General features: G+C 42.1%; 1 protein-coding gene across 1 annotated transcript in view; it reads right to left on the minus strand.

Moving 5' to 3' along the window:
* The window catches only part of CHRM3 (cholinergic receptor muscarinic 3), a gene marked incomplete at its 3' end in the record, with an annotated part of 275,587 nt that overhangs the window by 92,205 nt on the left and 164,257 nt on the right, over window positions 1–19,125 (minus strand). The gene's annotated exons all lie outside the window — the stretch shown is intronic.

The raw sequence follows: 19,125 nt of genomic DNA on the forward strand, positions 1-19,125 counted from the left end.
ATTGCATTTCTTTCTCTCCAGTCATGATCGATCCCTGTGCCACTCGAAAGAGAAGGTCCCCAGGTCTGTGGTCAGATGAATCCCCTTATGCACTACCCGTTCCAGGTTTTGCTACCTCTTAGTTGGTTCTGTGTTTGAATCATGCCTGGAAATGGTTCTTGAACTGGCTTTTTATCGGGTAGGTTCCCTGCCGGCTCAGCAGCACCACTCTTTCTATCGAAGTCACCTCCTCTGGAAAGCTCCCTGTGACGCGCCCCAGAAAACCTGCTTCATTTTCTCCTCTGCACATAATACTTACTTTTCAAATGAGCCTTATTGCATTGTTTTGTTTTGTTTTCTGGTGATTTAGCTTTTTCTTATCCCCTACTAGATTACAAACCCTTTAAAGGGAAGGAACATGTTTACCTACCTGTGTTCCTAGCGACTGGCACATAGGGGATTCACTCATATTTGTTACATTTAATTTGAAAATAAAACTCTAAAGATTATCTTGAAAATCTTTAAGGTTTTTCTTCAGTTGATGCAAAAGATGTGTTAGGGATATGGTTGGTTATTTCTTTAAGAAGACTGAATACACGAGATTTCCTCAAAAACATTTAGACATCCAAGAAAGTGATCTTATATAAATGTATAGTATATGATATGTATAGAAAATGACCTCGAGGAAAATACTAAAAGTGATTATCTCTGGGAGATGAGGTTATAGGTCATTTTTCTAAATACTGCAATATAATATGGTGAATATGTATTATTGATATAATAAAGATGAAAAATAGTAGTCAGAAGACAGATATGAGGTCTTCCCATCAGTCTCCTTCTACTTGTTATGAATACTAACAATTGAAGCAGGACATTCAAAGAATTAGTTCATCGAATTCCAATACTGCATGATGGGATGCGTAGAGATAACACTTTAATATAGGATTGACTGGTCCTAGGAAGGAAGTTATAAAGTGGCACAAACGTGACACAGTTTTGGCAGTTGAGATCCTTGGAGCTTATAAATTTGACATGGAGTCCTCTCACTCCCACTTTTCTTCTCATCTCCAATTTCTTAAAACCTGAATTGCAGTGACTTGTATACATGTTCATTGATTCTTCTGAATCAGTGGGTTTCTAACTCTTTTGACTGTGTTTTACAGAAATAAAAACATTCTACCTTGTGATTCAGTGCACACACATATGCATTCTACTGAGAATGAATTTTGTGTGACAATATCCTCACTTTGTGGGAGGTGTTCTGATGCGTTCTATTCTATGCTATCCTAAATAAATAAAAATGCTCTTCCGAATCTACTAAGTTGATTTCATGACTCGAAATGTGAAAACCACTGTTTGAAACTCTAAGGACTTTGAGAACCAGTCTTTATTCATCTCTGTCTCGTACGGTGCCTTCACACATAGAAGAAAGTCAAGAAATGTTGCTACATAAATATTTTTTCCTGAGTAAAAAGAATACTCTCTTGGACAGCACTACCCAAAAACCATCTTTTGATTTCTCTCCCTGTGTTTTGTGTGGTGCAGAGAACACAGTGGGAGCTGGACAGTCACTTGCTGAATGGCCACAGAAATGTAGAAAAGATTCATGCTTTAATGTCTTCATTGAAGGAAGGAATAGAAAAAAAAAGGGAAGAAAGGCAGAGCTAGCTCTGTTCATTTTCAAACAAAAGGCATAAGAATGGGCTGGCATGGAGAATCCAGGAAGACTGAAGATCTGCCGAGTTTCATGTTGGCCCATGAGAACTCCATGTGATTTATATTTTATCATTGCTAGACAAAACATTGCTAGCAGGGAAACACATTAAATCAAAATGGCAGTTTAAGGTGAAAGGGTAATTCTCCCTTGATCCCCAGCCCTACCACCTGAATCTTCACCAGATATGGCTTCTAACATCTCCAAGTAATGAAAGCAAACTAATTTGCCAGGAACCAAAGCTTGCCCATATCTTCATTTGCTTTTCCTATAGCATTGACTTTAAATACACAACCGTGTATACATGTTAAACTTTAGCCTAAATAGATTATTTTAAGAACCTTTCCCTAATGGATCTTATTCAAGCTATATGCAATGAGTGTCACTGAGAACTTGCTCCATATCAGGCATAGTGCTAGATAGCATGAAAGGTAAGTGAAACCTGACCAGATCTCAGCCTATTTGGTGCAGGCAGGCACGTACACAGTAAGCTTTGCTATGGTATTTCAAGCATCAGACCATAGATCTGAGTAAAGAGCTGTGTATACACAGAAAGAAAGTCTCCTGTTATGCCGAGAGTGAGAGGTAGAGTCCAGGGGGAGGACTTAACAGAGGAGGTGGCGTTTGAACAGGTCTTTAAAGATGGAATGGGAATTTCCAGAAGTTGAAGGGTAAGGGGCATTCAGGTTAGTGGGGACTATATGAACTTGGCTGCTGGGAGCAGGTAAGTCTAGGATGCTTTAGGGATTGCTAAGTGGCTGGGTGTTTTTGTTGCTTAAAGGTTTATGGTGCAGGTTGAACAGGAAGAAGCTGATATCCAGTTGAGAAAAAAACTAGAATATCATGGTAGGCAGTTGGGTATTTACTGGGCATTTAAACACGTATCACTGTGTTTATTCTTTAATTGCTGAGTGCGTGCAAAGCTTGTCCTCCTCAGTGTTTGTGATGTGGAATTATATAGCTGGGAGGAAACTCACGTTATTTACCCCCAAACCACTAATTTTATACATGAAGAAACAGAAATATAAGTCATTTGGTTAAAAGGGTCTTTTCCCAAGGATTGGAGAAAATTCAGCCCATTTGCATATAGATAGAAAGCAATCTTCCTGCTGCTGTTGTATAGACTGGCACTTAGTCAAAAAGAAAAACAGCTCACTGTTTATTTAAATTGAGCAGGAAGGAAGTGCAGGAGCAGGTGGGTGGACCCGATAATCTCACTATTCAGGGCACAGAGGAATTTAGTGTAAAGGTAGCTTTGATTTGGACACCTTCCAAGGGAACTGAGCTACAGAAGTACCAGGAGGACTCAGTAATGAGGCAGTTTTATGCCAAAGGTAATCACAAGGCAGAGCCTCTGGACCCCACCAGGGTGTCTTTTAATTCAGTTACGAACAGCACACATAGAAGGTCTTCCCCTCCTTCGGGATTTAAAAGAAAATTCTCCCTAGTTAGTGAATAGGAATTCCTCGGTTGGTAACAAGAAATTTTGGGGTAGAGGCCGCTCCATGAATAATACCCTGAGTCTAAGTGTATCAGCCTCCTCTGATGGGTCTTATCTCGAACTCCTCTGGGATGTAGATCATAAGATACTGTGACCCCAGAAGAGGCTCTGAGAAGTCAATGCCTGAAGGATTTTGAGAAACCTCTCCTCTCAGGGGCTAGTTCTCGATTTCCATGGACATTAAACTCTGGCTTGTGGGGCCCCATCTTAAGCATAGGCCATATTCATCCTAGTGACAGGACAGGCCTGGGTGTCTTTGTATGAGCAATCAAAAAGCCTGCTGAGAAAGATCTCATCCCGAAGGAGGACAGAGTCAAGGTAATAAGCTCAATCCAAGGAAAAAGCTTCACTTTCAAGGGGAGGGACTGAGTCATTTCATTCTGGCTCAGTCCCAGCCCAGTTGCACAAGGAAGGTGGACCCCAAATCAGGTCATTATGAAAGCAGAGTGCACTAACTCTCTGGGAGAATTAAGCCACAAGGCTTTGTAGCTTATTTTATGCAGTTGTGCCCTGCACAATGGACCCAGTGGCAGTGCCCCTGTTGCTCAAGAAAGCCAGGGTGCCCTCTTAGCATGCTCTAATAAGGAAGAGATCCAGTGGAGGGTTTCTAAATGTCCAAGAATGAAGACAAATGCTAGGGATTTTTGCAAAGGAAAAATATAATTCAAAGATGAACAAGGAGCCACGGAAATCCAGATGTCCTCACAGTCAGCACAGACACCAATAATCATTGGCTTTTCACATGATGTGGCAGCTTTTGTCTCCGTTTTAAAAAATTATAATTGAAGAACAAGAATAGGACAAAAGGTAACTGGCTGGCAACTAACTCGTGGAAAAGCAGTTTCCTCCAGAAATCAGGAGGCTGGCACTACCACGGAGAGACCACACAGATTCACACGCAGCAGTTTTCTCTAAATGATTTTACCACAAAACATTAAGTGACACATTCTGTCCTAGATCACAAGCAGGTAGAGTTAATTTTATCCCTCATTTCCATAAAGGTCACGAGCAAAAAAATGAGCATGACAGCTGAGGCAAAAACGTAATGCTGTAAACACACAGAGAAAGCATATCACATAAAGAATGCTAACGCCCATTTGCTTTGGGGGAAGGATGCTTCTAAGAGGAAAAAAAGTCTAGCTACTTAAAAAGTCTTACTGCTTATTCCTGATAAAATATAAAAATATTGCTTTCAATCTGTATTGCTGACTTCATCACATGGTACTTAGTAAATTATGTCCCCGGAATGCTGCTGGCAAAGAGTGCTCCCATCCCACAGGTGGGCTTTCGCTCCAGGTCAGGGCACCTCCAGACCTCACCTTTGCTTCTGGACATGTGACTTAATTTTCAGAGAATGGATATTTGCCAGGCTTACTTTGTAATGATAAATTATCCCCTTCCTTGGGACTCTCAACAGTTCTATCATCTCTTTGATACTCCTTCTATATTGGAGACAAAATTGGAGGATGAGTTCTCATTTTTCTGCTCATATCTGTTAAAATTGCCAGAACGCTTACCATCATAGTCAGGAATAGCAACATATTTTAAAAATTCATATACAAAGAAAAATGGTTCCTTCAGGTATTCTGGTAGTGTATCTGTTCCCTCAAGTCGGTCAAGAGGGTATTTATACAGCACTTGATGCCAAAAGGCTTTGTTGAAGGAGTGAACCTCAGAGACCAGCAGCCTCCTGCACCCTTTCCTGGTGCATCCAGGACCTGGGGTGTAACCACGTCTGAATTGCACCCTTCAAATAAATCGCTCATGGGCAATCCAAGGATTACAGATGGAAGGAACGCTTAGAAAGCATCTGATTCAGTATCTTCCATTTAGAGTTGAGAAAATGCAGAGATTAACCAAGTCCTCCAACAGTCTCTGGCCACTACGTAGTGTTTTGGGACCAAGCCCCTTATTCCGACTCCTGGTCCAGGAGCTATGCTGCTTTTACCCGCCTCTCTGGGTGACAGGTGATGGAAAAGGAAATAAGGCAACATTGTATAGCTCTGACTTTCTTAAATGTGCTTTTAGAATACAAAGCCCACATTAAAAAGACAACACAAAGAAAGACAATTGAGAAAAACTCCTCATGAAATGAATAGGGGAATCTTCTGTCTCCTCAGTCAACTGGGACTAGATGTTCTGAAATTGAGACAGAGGAAACACCAAACGAAAACACAGTAGTTTCAGGGTGGTGAGAGGCTACAGAGTGGTCCTGTGGAGATCATGTGCTGGCAGTGCCCACCCCCCAGGGACGTCATCTGTCCCCCATTGCCCACATGAGTCACCATATATGGCCTCATTTTCTTAGAAGCAACTCTCATCCAAGCGTGGTCCACTGACACATTTCACTTCTGACTCTTGTGGACATGATGTTAAATATTACATACGCTGCTTTAAATTAAGCACGTTTTGACTGAGGGTGAAGGATAAAGAATGTAATGTATTTTCTAGCACTTTACATACATTATCTCTTTTAAACCTTACAACCTTACAAGAAGTACATATTTTAATGTTTATGTGACCGATGCAGGACTAGAAACTCAGAATCTCCCCAAATACATGGAGCCAATAAATAAGCAGGATGGGATTAACTGAGTTCTTTCTGATTTGAAAATTCATGGCATTTTAAAAGGCACATTTCACAGTCTGTCTTAAATCACAGTTCCAGGGCATGGGTATCATTTTACCATTAAAAAGAATTCTTGGAAAGAAACAGAGAGATTTTAAATATTAAGCCTTTTTCAAATTCTTTAAAAGGAAGGGAATAGTATTTGAGCAGGGTGAAGGAATGCTAATTATCAAGAAGTCCTACTCAGCTTGTCCATGTGTCAGGCAATGCCCCGAGTTCCTATCAGACATGAATTCATTTGATCCTCAATCCTGTGAGGGAAGTACTATTGTTATCTTCCTTTTAGAGATGAGCAAACTGAACACAGAGAGGTTGAGTAATTTGCTCAAGATCACACAGCTAGTAAGCAGCAGAGCTGGGTTTGAAATCCATGAGGTCAGGCTCTACAGATCCTGCTTTAACCATTCTGTTGGCTGCCTTTCCCAGTCCTCCCCAACCTGCATGCAGACAAGGCAGGCTGGAGAGTTTTAAGGAAGGTTGGAATGAGAAGAAACACCAAAGACTGATATACTGAAATTGATTTGAAAATAAATGCTTCTTAAATATGGAAAGTAAAACACTATACTAGATAGCAGGTGTTTTCGAACCTCAGCGTTGCTGGAATAACTCTTGACCTCAATGGAAACTAAGCTAATCAAGTTTGAAAGTTCTAAAATTCCTTGGTGAGCAGAAAAAGGAAGAGAGAAAGAAAGAAAGGGAGAGGGAGAGAAAGGAAAGAGGGAGGGAGGGAGGGAGGGAAGGAAGGAAGGAAGGAAGGAAGGAAGAAAGGGGGAGAGAGGGAAGAAAGAGAGGGAAAGAAAGAGAAAAGAAGGAAGAAAAGAAGGAAAGAAAGAAAGGAAGGAAGGAAAGAAAGATGGGGAGGAAGGAAGAAGGGAAGGAAGGGAGGGAGGAAGGGAGGGAGAAAGAGAGAGAAAGAAAGAAAAGGAAGGAAGGAAGGAAGGAAGGAAGGAAGGAAGGAAGAAAGAAAGAAAGAAAGAAAGAAAGAAAGAAAGAAAGAAAGAAAGGAAAAAAGAACTTAAACTAGGCTTTAGAGCAACAGTTGCCATACCTTCTGGTAGGAGAGTCACACAGATTCTCAGAGGCAGCAATTTTTCTTACCTTATAATTAAAGAAGTTGAGGCTCAGAGAGGCCAAGATCCCCACTGCTGAAATTAGATTTAGAACTGCGAGTTCCACACACAGCTACAGTTAAACAATCCAATTCACCACACAGATGCATTTCTTTCACAAAAGGATAGAAATAAGTTCAAACCAAAACAGACACCAACAAAAACAAAAGCAAGCTGACATAAAGGACATTTCAAGAGAGCAAGTCTCTGCATACCTGTTGTGGGAAATCACACTTATGTTGCCCCACGGAATCTACACCAGCATCTATCACCCTTAGTACCTCCAGCCCATCAGCAGGTCCCTGTAGCTCCACTTCAAATATGTCCAGAGTCTTAGTCCAAGCCGTGATCAACTCACACAACAGTCTCCTGAGTTGTCTGCTTCTTCCGTCTTGGGCCTCCTACCATCCATTATATTGACAGCAGCCAGAGGGGCACTTGTAAAACATAAAACATCTCACTCCTCAGCATACAATCCCTCCAATCTTTTCCTATTACTTAGAGCAAAATCCAAGCCCATGTTACAGCTCCCAGTTACCTTCTTGAATTTCTCCTACCCACTGCCATACAGCCTCCACGCTGCTCCATAAACACTCCAAACATGCTCCCACCTCAGGGCCTTTGCATCACCTGTCCTCTTTCCTGAACTAGTCGATTCCCAGAGAGCAGCATCACATCATTCAGTTCTTTACTCAAATGTCATTGCATCTGAGCCCACTCCTGGCTACACTAAATAAGCCATCTTCTTCATGCTATGCCCTCTGGAACCATTTTCCTTCACAACAATTGTTGCCCCATAACATTATGTGTGTGTATGTGTGTGTGTTTGTTTTTTCTAATGGAAACATAAGCTCCATGAGAGCAGGGACTTTAATTCATCACTGCATCCTTTGTGTCTAGAACAATGCCTGAAACATAATAGATGCTTAATAAAAATGTGTTTGATGAGGAATGAATAATTTATGATCATAACAGTAAATCTGAAATGCAAAGAGAAAGTTAAATTATCCCCCACATATTCTAAAAGAACTATATGGTGCACTTTATAATGTTTTCTTATTTAAAGCACATTAAAATTATCCTAGCATTTACTACTTAGGTACCATAAAAATCTTTGCAGTTCAATGTGATATACTGCCGAAAATTTATGGACAATTGAGGTTTTACTGTTAGGTGGAAATTATGATGAATTTTTTAGTGGGTTAAATTTGTACTTAAAAATTTTTCTTATTCTCTATGTATAGCGAAATTTATGATGGCTACCAGGTTTATGCAATCACTTAGGGAAAATAATATGAGAAATAGCTAATATTTATTGAGGTACGCTATTATAGGCTCTGGTCTAAACCTTTTACATGGTCTAATTCATTTAATCCTTAAAAAAAATCTCTGAGGTAGAAACTATTACTACCTCCAATTTACCAATGAGAACCCTGAAATACAGAGAGTTAAAGTATCTTAAGAGGCCACAGGGCTCATTAGCAGTGGAGCCAGGGTACAAATGACAATGTCTTCACGTATCTGTTTAGTCATCATTTTTAGTTTAAAAAACACCTTTTATTTAGCTACAGTGTATCAGCCATCGAGTCAAGTAGCAAGGATGCAACACAATGATGTAACCCCTACTGTCACACGGAACAGGGGAGCAGACAGGATGCCAGCCTACCTGAGAGGCCAAGCCCACCTGGGGTGATGGGAACAGGGATGCTTCACTGGGCATAGACTTAGTCCCTTCTCCATTGTAATTTCCATATTAATGGTGGGGTCATCAAGCACCGTGGAGTAATCCAGGTTCTCCCTCTTCATCCCCTAGTCTTTTACTGAACGCAGGGAAGAAAGGGGCTATTTCAGTAATAAGTTGCTTAAGCCTTGCTGTTTGGTTCTGTGGGTGGCCTTGAATCTGTAACTTTGCAGTGTGCCACTCTTGCTGCACTTCAGCCAGGTTTTTCTTGACATCTGAAGAGGCAGTGTCTCTAGAGAGTATATTTTTGTATTCCTCCATATGCTGCTTTTTGTCTCCTCACATATATTGCCAATAAAACTTGCGAGTTCCACCACAGGCCAGCTCTGCAACTTGCGTTTAGTGTTGGCCCGGGAAGAAATATGTTATTATTATTTCCATTGGTTCATGTCTTTCCCTCTATTGTGGAAATGTGATTTTCTTGCATTTTCCCCTCAATATATTGATGCACTTTCTCTCATCTGATTTCATTCATCTTTTTTTTTTTCTTTTTTTTTGGATGTAGACCGTTTTTAAAGTCTTCATTGAATTTGTTACAATAGTGTTTCTGTTTTGTTTTGGTTTTTGGCCGTGAGGCATGTGGGATCTTAGCTCCCTGACCAGGGATCGAACCTGCACCCCCTGCACTGGAATGCACAGTCTGCTTAACCACTGGACCGCCAGGGAAGTCCCTTCACTCGTGTATCTTATATGTCTCACAGATTTCTTTTATTGATGACGGTGCTTGCTTCCGCCCTGTTTCAAAAAACTATTTAATAAAGTGTCCTGCTTCTGTATTTATCTCAAAGCTTTTCTACTGATTACTTTACCCGATTCTTTTCATTTTTCCAATGCTGTGGATTAACATAATTTTTTTTTTTCTTGTTTGGTTCTTTGCCACAGTCCTCTCCCTAAATATCTGCTCCATTGACCTTGGTTTAATCAGACTATGACTGTTGCATGACACTGAAACCAGAGGAAGGACTGACATGCTTTGATGTTGAAGAAGCTTCTGTCTGTCTCAGGTGGTGTCATTTTGCAATCATATTTATTATGTCTATCGAGCGTATTTGTTTATCTTATGTTTTCAGTATCTAGAGAACATTACAAATGACATCAGCATTATAAGATAGCAAAAGAGCCCCATTCACAAATGAGTGGGTTGGGGGAATGAGCATGAGTAATTTTTAAAAACACATTTTAAAATTATGATAAAATACATCCTCAGCAATTTTTTTTTTTTTTTTTTTTTTTTTGCGGTACGCGGGCCTTTCACTGTTGTGGCCTCTCCCGTTGCGGAGCACAGGCTCCGGATGCACAGGCTCAGCAGCCATGGCTCACGGGCCTAGCCGCTCCACAGCATGTGGGATCTTCCCAGACCAGGGCACGAACCCATGTCCCCTGCATCGGCAGGCGGATTCTCAACCACTGCGCCACCAGGGAAGCCCCATCCTCAGCAATTTTTAAGTGTACATATAGTTCAATGGTATTAAGTACCTTCACACTGTTGGGCAACCATCATCCATCTCAAGAACTCTTTCCACCTTGCAAAACTAAACTCTGTACCCATGAAACATTACCTCTCCGTTCCCACTCTCCCTGGCACCTGACAACCAACTACCATTTTACTTCCTCTGTCTATGAGTTTGACTCCTCTAGGTCCCTTACATTAGTGGAATCATAAAGTATTTGCCCTTTGGTGACTGACTTATTTCACACAGCATAATGTCTCAAAGTTCATCCACAATGCAGCACGTATCAGAATTCCCTTCCTTTTTAAGGCTGAATAATATTCACTGTATGGATACACCACATTTTGTTTTTCCATTCATCTGTCCATGGACACTTAGGTTGCTTCTTCCCTTTGAGGACTGTGACCAAGGCTGCCATGAACATGGGTGTGCAAGTATCTCTTCAGAGTGTGTGCAATTTTAAAAGGCTTAAAGTCACAGAGTAACACAGATATAGGATGAGAACTGTGCACAAGTGCTTAAGTTTACTGTGGAAAGCACTTCACGTCAGATGGGAGCGCTGCAGAAGAGGGAACTGTTGAGTGGCACTTTCAAGGTGGTAAGAATTTGGAAGCCGTGCTCAGGGAGGGCACTGGGCCTATTAGTGTTGTGCACAGAATAATCATAAATGTTGAGAAATGAGTGATGCGGGGGGGTAAAATGCAGGTGGGACAGTGTCTAGGCTAGAACATACGGTACTGGCCAGAATAAATGAGGAGAATGCTATGCAATTGATATAAAACATTAAACACCATGATTTTCATGTTTCTGCAAAGAAATCATGACAATGAGAAAGTGAGTTTCTTAGAACTGAAGAGCTATGCATTGGACTGTATGTCCCTTGAGGGCAGGCCTAGCTCACAACTGTGACCCAATGCCCAGCAAACAGTATTTGCACTGGCACCCAGGGGCACTCAGTGAACATCTGTCAAATACATGTATAAGTGATCTCCTCTAGGCACCTCATGCTCATACAAATGCAAAAGATGCTTGTTGCTGATGAAGATGGGCTAAAAGAGAATGCTGTTGTTGCTGGTTTTATCTGGAGGAATTAGGGCTGACTGGCATAGCTCTATGAAATAACAAAGGTATTGGATCTGAAACATACTAAGAAGGAAGAATCTGTGAGACAAAAATGCTAGAACTCTTTGGCTAGGATTTCGTTTATATCTATTGTCAATACCCAAATGCGTTAGCTTGTTCTAAGTTACTTTAACTTTCTATAACCAATGGGGATTTTAACAAGGAATTAATTTCTTTCCCTCTGCCCTGAGTGTGTTCTCAATCACTACCTTTCTTTTGCAAGGCTTGCCTGTAGTCAATATTTTCTTATTAAGATACTTGTCATCCTAAAGGATACAGAAGCAGAAACAGACTCACATAGAAAGCAAACTTATGGTTACCAAAAGGGAAAGGGGTTGGGGAAGGATAAATTAGGAGTTTGGGATTCGCAGATACAAACTACTATGTATAAAATAGATAAGATAGGGGCTTCCCTGGTGGCGCAGTGGTTGAGAATCTGCCTGCCAATGCAGGGGACGCAGGTTCGGGCCCTGGTCTCGGAGGATCCCACATGCTGCAGAGCAACTGGGCCCGTGAGCCACAGCTGCTGAGCCTGTGCGTCTGGAGCCTGTGCTCCACAACAAGAGAGGCCGGGATGGTGAGAGGCCTGCGCACCGCGATGAAGAGTGGCCCCCGCTTGCCACAACTGGAGAAAGCCCTCGCACAGAAACGAAGACCCAACACAGCCAAAAGTAAATAAATAAAATTAAAAAAAAAAGATAAACAACAAGGTCCTACTGTATAGCACAGGGAACTATATTCAATATCTTGTAATAACCATAATGGAAAAGAATATGAAAAAAGAATTATATATATATATATATGTATACCTGAATCACTTTGCTGTACACCTGAAACTAACACAACATTGTAAATCACCTATACTTCAGTTAAAAAAAAAAAAGGAACACAACATGATTCTAATTAATGGATATGCTTATTTTGTTATATTAGACTAGTCTATCTTTACTTCTTCCAGGGTGGAAAAAAAAGAAACAATGCATTCATTAATTATCTTCTGTTTATGCACAAACAGTAGAGGTTTTATTTTTTTCCCCTAAATGTGATTACATGCCAGCAATAAATGGATGTGACTGGCACTGCACTAGAATTGAATACTGGGATTTGATGGTTTTACGTGTTAAGCCAGGGAAGAAAATTTAGTCTACACTTCCATGTTGGAAACGCCCTGGCTGAAGGCACTGAGTCCACCTGTGTATTCTTGGGTCCTAAATGGAACATGATAAGTATGTTTGCTGACTATTTCTAGCACATATCATCCTCAACATGGTATTATTGGTAATGAAATTATAAGGTTTTCCAATCCTAGACTCAGGATATAAAACTAATGTTTTACAGACTTGAGGTTGCCAAGGGGGAGAGGGGTGGGGGAGGGATGGACTGGGAGTTTGGGATTAGCAGATGCAAACTAGTATATATGAAATGGATAAAAAACAAGGCCCTACTGTATAGCACAGGGAACTATATTCAATATCTTGTAATAAACTATAATGGAAAAGAATATGAAGAGGAATATATACATGTATAACTGAATCACTTTGCTGTGCAGCAGAAATTAATACAACATGGTAAATCAACTATACTTCAATAAAATATATTAAAAAAATAGATGTTTTAAACTATAAAGATCAAAGATAGTTAATAAATATGCCATGAGAAACTGCAGTGAAACGAGGCAGCGCCAGAGTGGGCTGGATGCATCAACCCTGGTCTGGCCTTCTGTGTCCGGGTAGCAGACAGCCATGCACATGCCGAGGAGGCACCGGCCCAGGCACACAGGGGCCCCTCCAGCTACTCTCAACATTTATTATTCGGGAGCTGTGTTCTTTAGGTGTTTGTGAAAGGTCAGCGTCTAATCTGGTTCCGCCCACAGCTGCACAGTTATAGTTTCCTTCACCGCATTTGCCCTCGTTCAGTATCATTTGACATTCTCTCTGCTTGGCAGTTTTCTCTTTAATTCCTTTTGGAAAACTATTTTTTCCCTAGTTTGTCATTTTACCTAAAAAATGTGTTCTGGAGTTGTCTGCTTTTTCTGTCTTTCCTATTTGAAACACCTCCCATAAACTCCTTACTTATGAGAAAAATAATTCATTTTATCAGCATCATAAAGTGATAACTGTTTTGTGAACGGTTTCTTAAAGACGACCCGGACTCATTAGTAAGTTATTTCATGGGGAATGTTTTGAGCAATCAATTACTGACTTGAGGCTGGGAGGGAAGGGAGCAGGGACAAAGGCACAATGGTCCACTTGCTGGATACACAGAATGCACAGAAGTGAGCGAAAGCCAGGCTCTGCCTTGGGCATCACATAAGTGGCCTTCCTGGAACAAGGCTAGGGGAATTTGTCATCATCTGCTTGTCAACTTTCTTGGGAGCATCAGCTATCATCCTGCTTAAAGGGATCAGGCATGACCACGTGGTACCTAGAAGCCTTTTCTGGCTCTATTATTCCATGAGGCTGTTGGTTTTTACATGCCTAGATTGAATGTCATTATGTCACTGATTCCAAGTCTCAGTTTCTGGAGGGGTATCACCTTATCTGCCTCCTTCATCAAGTTTTCTTAAAAATTAGAAAACATAATGTAGGATACAGTGCTTTGAAATTAGATTATGTATAATGACAATGATCCCACTTTGGCATAAATCTGTGATAAACTTTCCACCACTGGTTTGTAACATTTCACTCTCAAACTTCTGAGTACCTGACTAAACCAATCTTTCTGATATTAACCTCTCATCCTCCTCCTCCTTATTATTATTATTTTAATTATTATTTTTTTGAGACCAGAGTTCTAGTCTATTTCTTTGCCACTTTATACCTGTGGGGAAACTACAGCTGTTGGGTTTGGTTCTCCATGCATGTCCTTTTTTTCTTTTTCATTGATTTTTTTTTTTTAACTGTTTCATTGCTACTCTGGGTACCTACGTTACTTAGGTAATGATGCAAACAGTGCAAATTTCCTAGGCTCCTCGAAGGCACAACTGAATGAAAAACATTTCCACGTCTCATTTTTCAGCAATGGTGTTACCGTTCAGAACACAAGTTTCACTCCTATTGATTATTTATACATATTTTTTTGCCTTGCACGTTAGGGTAAACGTGGGGATAGATAATAGGAATCTTTGCTTACTAAGGTTATATAATAATTAACTTAAGTATAACTATCAAGTTACCTTCCTGGATTGATATTGAAAAGCAGGATCTGGGTCTCAGTCTAAACTTTTTCTTCTGCGTTGGCAATTTTTCTAGTTGCAAAAGTTATTTGAAGAAGTACTCACTGAGTTTCTGGAGAATAACGATTCTTCAATATACTCACATTTCATGCTGGGTAAATTATCATCACTGTACACCCACCTTTACATGTGTTGAAACAGATTCTGGCTAAAGAAATGCACAGTCCCTGGAAAGTAGCAAAAAGCTTTTCTCCTGCAACTCCTGGTACTCATCTTAGTTATCCTTGTGTTAGTTTTCTATCCTGGTTTTACAAACCCAAATGCAAGTTATAAGACACTGTTTGGGAATCCCAGCATCAGAATTAAGTCATATGTATTGTTAGTTGGTTATAAAAGAGCAATTATTATTATTATTATCATTTTTTTAACTTCTTTATTGGAGTAGAATTGCTTTACAATGGTGCGTTAGTTTCTGCTTTATAATCTTTGCTGGGACAAAGAGCAATTATTAATACTTAATTGTGTTGTGATGGTGCCATAATTTTTGAACGGCATTGTAATTTAGTGGATTAGATTCCCATCCAGAAATACTTCCATTAATGTTTCTCCTTTATGACTTTTCGAATGTTCAAAGTGCAGTTGTAGAAAACTGTATTCTGATTTTGGAATTTAAAGATTCTGTTCTTAACTTTCAATAAAGCAGTTTCAAATCTGCCCCTTTTGCATTCCACAAGGAAGTGAGCCCTGGTGTGTGTGTCAAGGGCACATTGACATGTGCCCTTGACATGTCTGGGAGGCAGCACACATAAGGCCTGGGGCCCATCCGCACCCCTCTACCCTTCATCACTGGCACTCCCTTGGCGCCTGGCTCTTGGTTTCTATTTCCCACCCAGCGCCAGGTAATGCAGAATGGAAGTGAGTGTCATCAGAATGTGCACCAGAATCTGGGAATATCTGGATAACTGACGTGAGTGGAGAGTCACTTCAAGACCAGCAAGGACTCCAAGTAAAGGAATCAGAGGGCTTCCACTGCCCTGTTTTCTTGGAGACAAATCAGATCGCTCCACATACTAAAGTAGATTAACTGGGGTAGAGGATGGGACATGCTGTTGCTCTTTAGATCAAGCAGAGATCAGTGTGTATGTGACTGATTACAGACCCTAACCACAGTATCATTGAAAGAGTTGGCCGACTTTATCCTACCCGATGGACACACCATAAAGTAAATAAGGCGGCTTGAATTTTAACAACAGCTGAACTACAGATGCTTTCTTCTGATTTGGGATGACCACCTAACCTATTAAGTCAGAACATGAAGCTCTTTCTGCTGTTTGCCTCCTTGGATGGTCTAGAGGCACATCATAAGGTAGAAATAAACCCACAAAAATCACCATGGGGGGCTTCCCTGGTGGCGCAGTGGTTGAGAGTCTGCCTGCCGATGCAGGGAACACGGGTTCGTGCCCTGGTCCGGGAGGATCCCACATGCCGCGGAGCGGCTGGGCCCGTGAGCCATGGCCGCTGAGCCTGCGCGTCTGGAGCCTGTGCTCCACAACGGGAGAGGCCACAACAGTGAGAGGCCCGCGTACAGGGAAAAAAAAAAAAAAAAATCACCATGGGTTATGACATTTCTAGTTTGCCTTCAGTTTGACGATGCAAGAGAATGTAAGGAGAGAAAAGAAGAAATCTCATTCAATGCCTCTGTTGTGTGAGTCCCTAATGAACAATATACACATCTAGCTGTGGTCATTTTAAAATGGCTATAGCTTTAGTGTGAGATTGTTTAAAGAAATACATAATTGACCCTGAAATGTAAAGCAGAAAAAGCACAATTTTTGGCCACTCGTTTTGCTGTCTCTCTTGAAGATCAGTGAGGCATCTTCCTATTTACTGTGCTGTAGAACTACTGGTTCTTCTGGGCTTGGGGATTCAAAAATGGATTATCTGAACGACCTGGAGGTCTTGCCCACCTGATAAACATGGGGTGCGGCCTTGCCCGTGTCCTGGATGCCTTATGAGCACAGGGGCAGGTAGCTGTCTCTGGGGCGGCCCCTGAGACTGTGTCTAGAAATGAACTGTGAAAAGGGTGAGGACCAGGGTCGGAGGGGAGTAGGGGACCCCAGATCAGTCACAGAGCCTCTTCATTTATGAGAACCAGAAGATGACTGGCAGGGCAAAACAGCTCTTAGACACCTCTAGCCTGCTCTGTACTTCAAGCTTTACTGTAAACAACACATTAACAGGATGATGGTATTCTGATTTAGCAGCCTGACATATGTCAGAGCTCACGGTAACAGGGCTTCAGTGAGATTTTTTCCATACACGTTTCTTCAATGAACATTTCAACATAGCAAATACTTCCCACAGTCATCTTAATGACTTTAATCTTCACACATATCTTTTCTACAGGCTTTTGCACATGCATTTAACTTTCCAATCAACTTTCCCCGATCCTCTAAATGTGTATATATGCAGCTCAATGTCTTTAACTATCGTTGTCAACACGGCCAGAAAATAGTAGAAAATTGAGGTCAAATGCAGGCTGAGCCAGGAAGGGATTGTAGATCCATCTGTTTGCTACTCTTCTCCCTCCGAAGGAACCACAGGTCCCAAGATGACAGCTGATCTCTAGAAATATTAGAAACGTAACTGTGGAAAGTGTTGACCCAAACCCTTCCCATGCATATGATGAAGTAACTGACCACGTGCCTCTCAGAGGGGTCCTAAGATGCACACCTGCAACTGTGGGATCCATGCCCACCAGCCTCCGTTATTCCAGGTGACACTGGTTGGAGGGCAGATCTCCCATAGGGGCACCGCTACTCAGCTTGGCCGCGGGCTCCGATCAGGCAGGTGCACTGAGTGGTGGGTGGCAGAGAGGCTGACTGACATCCCTACAACATGAGGTGTGCTCAGGAGCACAGAGCACCCTGGCCATTGGGAGTCTGGCCACATGCATGACGCAGGACTGTGGCTCTCAGTCAACCGATTACATGTGAGGCAGGACTCTAGGACAAGAGGGACACATCCATTTGATTTAATAACTGGAAACCAAGGGGTTGCCAGGGGGTGGGAGGAGCACAGGAAGGGCAAGAGTGAATATCATGTACTATGATGTGTGCTGTGAGCTGAAATGTGTATCCGCGCTGCCCACCCCCCCATTCTTTCATTGAAGCCCTAACCCCCAAAGTGACCATATTTGGAGACAGTACATTTAAAGAGGTAATTAAAATTAGATAAGGTCATAAGGGTAGGCCCCTAATACAGAAGGGACACCAGGGATCTCTCTCTAGGCATGGGCAGCCGAAAGGGCAGTGAGGATATGATGAGCAGGTAGCCACCTGCAAACCAGGAAGACAGTTCTCACCCGAGACCAACTCTGTTGGCATCGTGATTTTGAACCTGTCCTCCTGAGACATGTGAGAGAATACATGACTGCAGCCTAAGTCACCCAGTCTGTGGTGGCCATCAGAGTAGACAGAGACAGTGTGGCAGACACCGCAGGTACTATTAGTTCATTTAATTCTCAAAACCTCTGTGTGAAGCAGGCTTTATTATCTCCGTTTTATGCGTGCCGAAACAGGCTCAGAAAAAGAAAGCCATGTCTCTAATGCTCCATGGCAAGTAAGTGTCTCTTGACATTTTAACAGGGAAGGGGCACGGTAACAGCAGAGCTCGTTTTTTGACTGAATTGCAGTTCCCTGAGTCCGGAGAGGGGGGATCTCTTTATGATTTAAAGATCTGAGCTTAGAAATCGGTGCGAGCTTGTGGAAGCCAGTGGGTGGAGTAGTGGGTTTGTCGGGGGTGAGGGTGGAGGTTGTGCATGTGAGTGCTTGTGTATTTGGGGGAGGCATCAGCTGGGAAGAGCTGGGGGAAAGTTAAGGCAGAGGAAGCCAAAGGCAGTGCCCCCAGCAGCCCGTGGGAAGCTTCTACATGCCTTTGAAAGACTCTAGGTGGTCCCAAGGACCCAGGGGGAGCTCTGGCCCATGACGATTTCAGTGGGGCTGTGTCCTATCTTGAAAATTTCGGCAGTTCTGGGGAGGGGACCATTAGAGAATATGACTCACATCAAACTTACGTAGAAACCCCTGTTAGGAAGGGGAAGGTTAGGAGATAAAGGCTGTTGTGCAAAGACTCAGGGAAGGAGACCCTGAACGAAGAGCTAGCCTGGATTTAAGTAGGTCTTCAGGATTGAACAGGGAGCTTCCATGATGGGCATTCCTGGCTCCCTAGAGAGGGTCACGAGTGCAGCAAACTCTTGGGTGGCACTTTCTATGTCCAAGTATTCTGCAAAGCTTTTGGCATACATCAGCTCATCTATCCTCACAAGTGCTTTTAGAAACCTGTACTAATATCCCTAAGTTTATAGATAAAGAAAGTGAGGCACAGAGGGGCTGGATGTGGTTTCTCAGGTCACACAGCCAGTAAAGGGGCCAAGGTTTGAGCCCAGGTGGACTCACTCCCCTGTTCTTAACCACTAAATTCCACCTCCTGGTGACTTCCTGAAGAAATCCACCTTGCTCTGTACTTCCTGGACCAGAAGAGGGGCAGGCAGGCATGGCCAGCAAAGTTCTGAGCCTGGTATCAGAAAGGCTGACATTGACTCTTTTTCTTCCTCCACCTGTGTCTCAGTTTGCCTTCATTCAAACAGTGTCATTCACTATAGATCTTACTTATAGACTCTCCGTGGGATTAGTGAGGGAATTC

The sequence above is a fragment of the Hyperoodon ampullatus genome, assembly GCF_949752795.1.
Source record: "Hyperoodon ampullatus genome assembly, chromosome: 1".
Taxonomy (NCBI): domain Eukaryota; kingdom Metazoa; phylum Chordata; class Mammalia; order Artiodactyla; family Ziphiidae; genus Hyperoodon; species Hyperoodon ampullatus.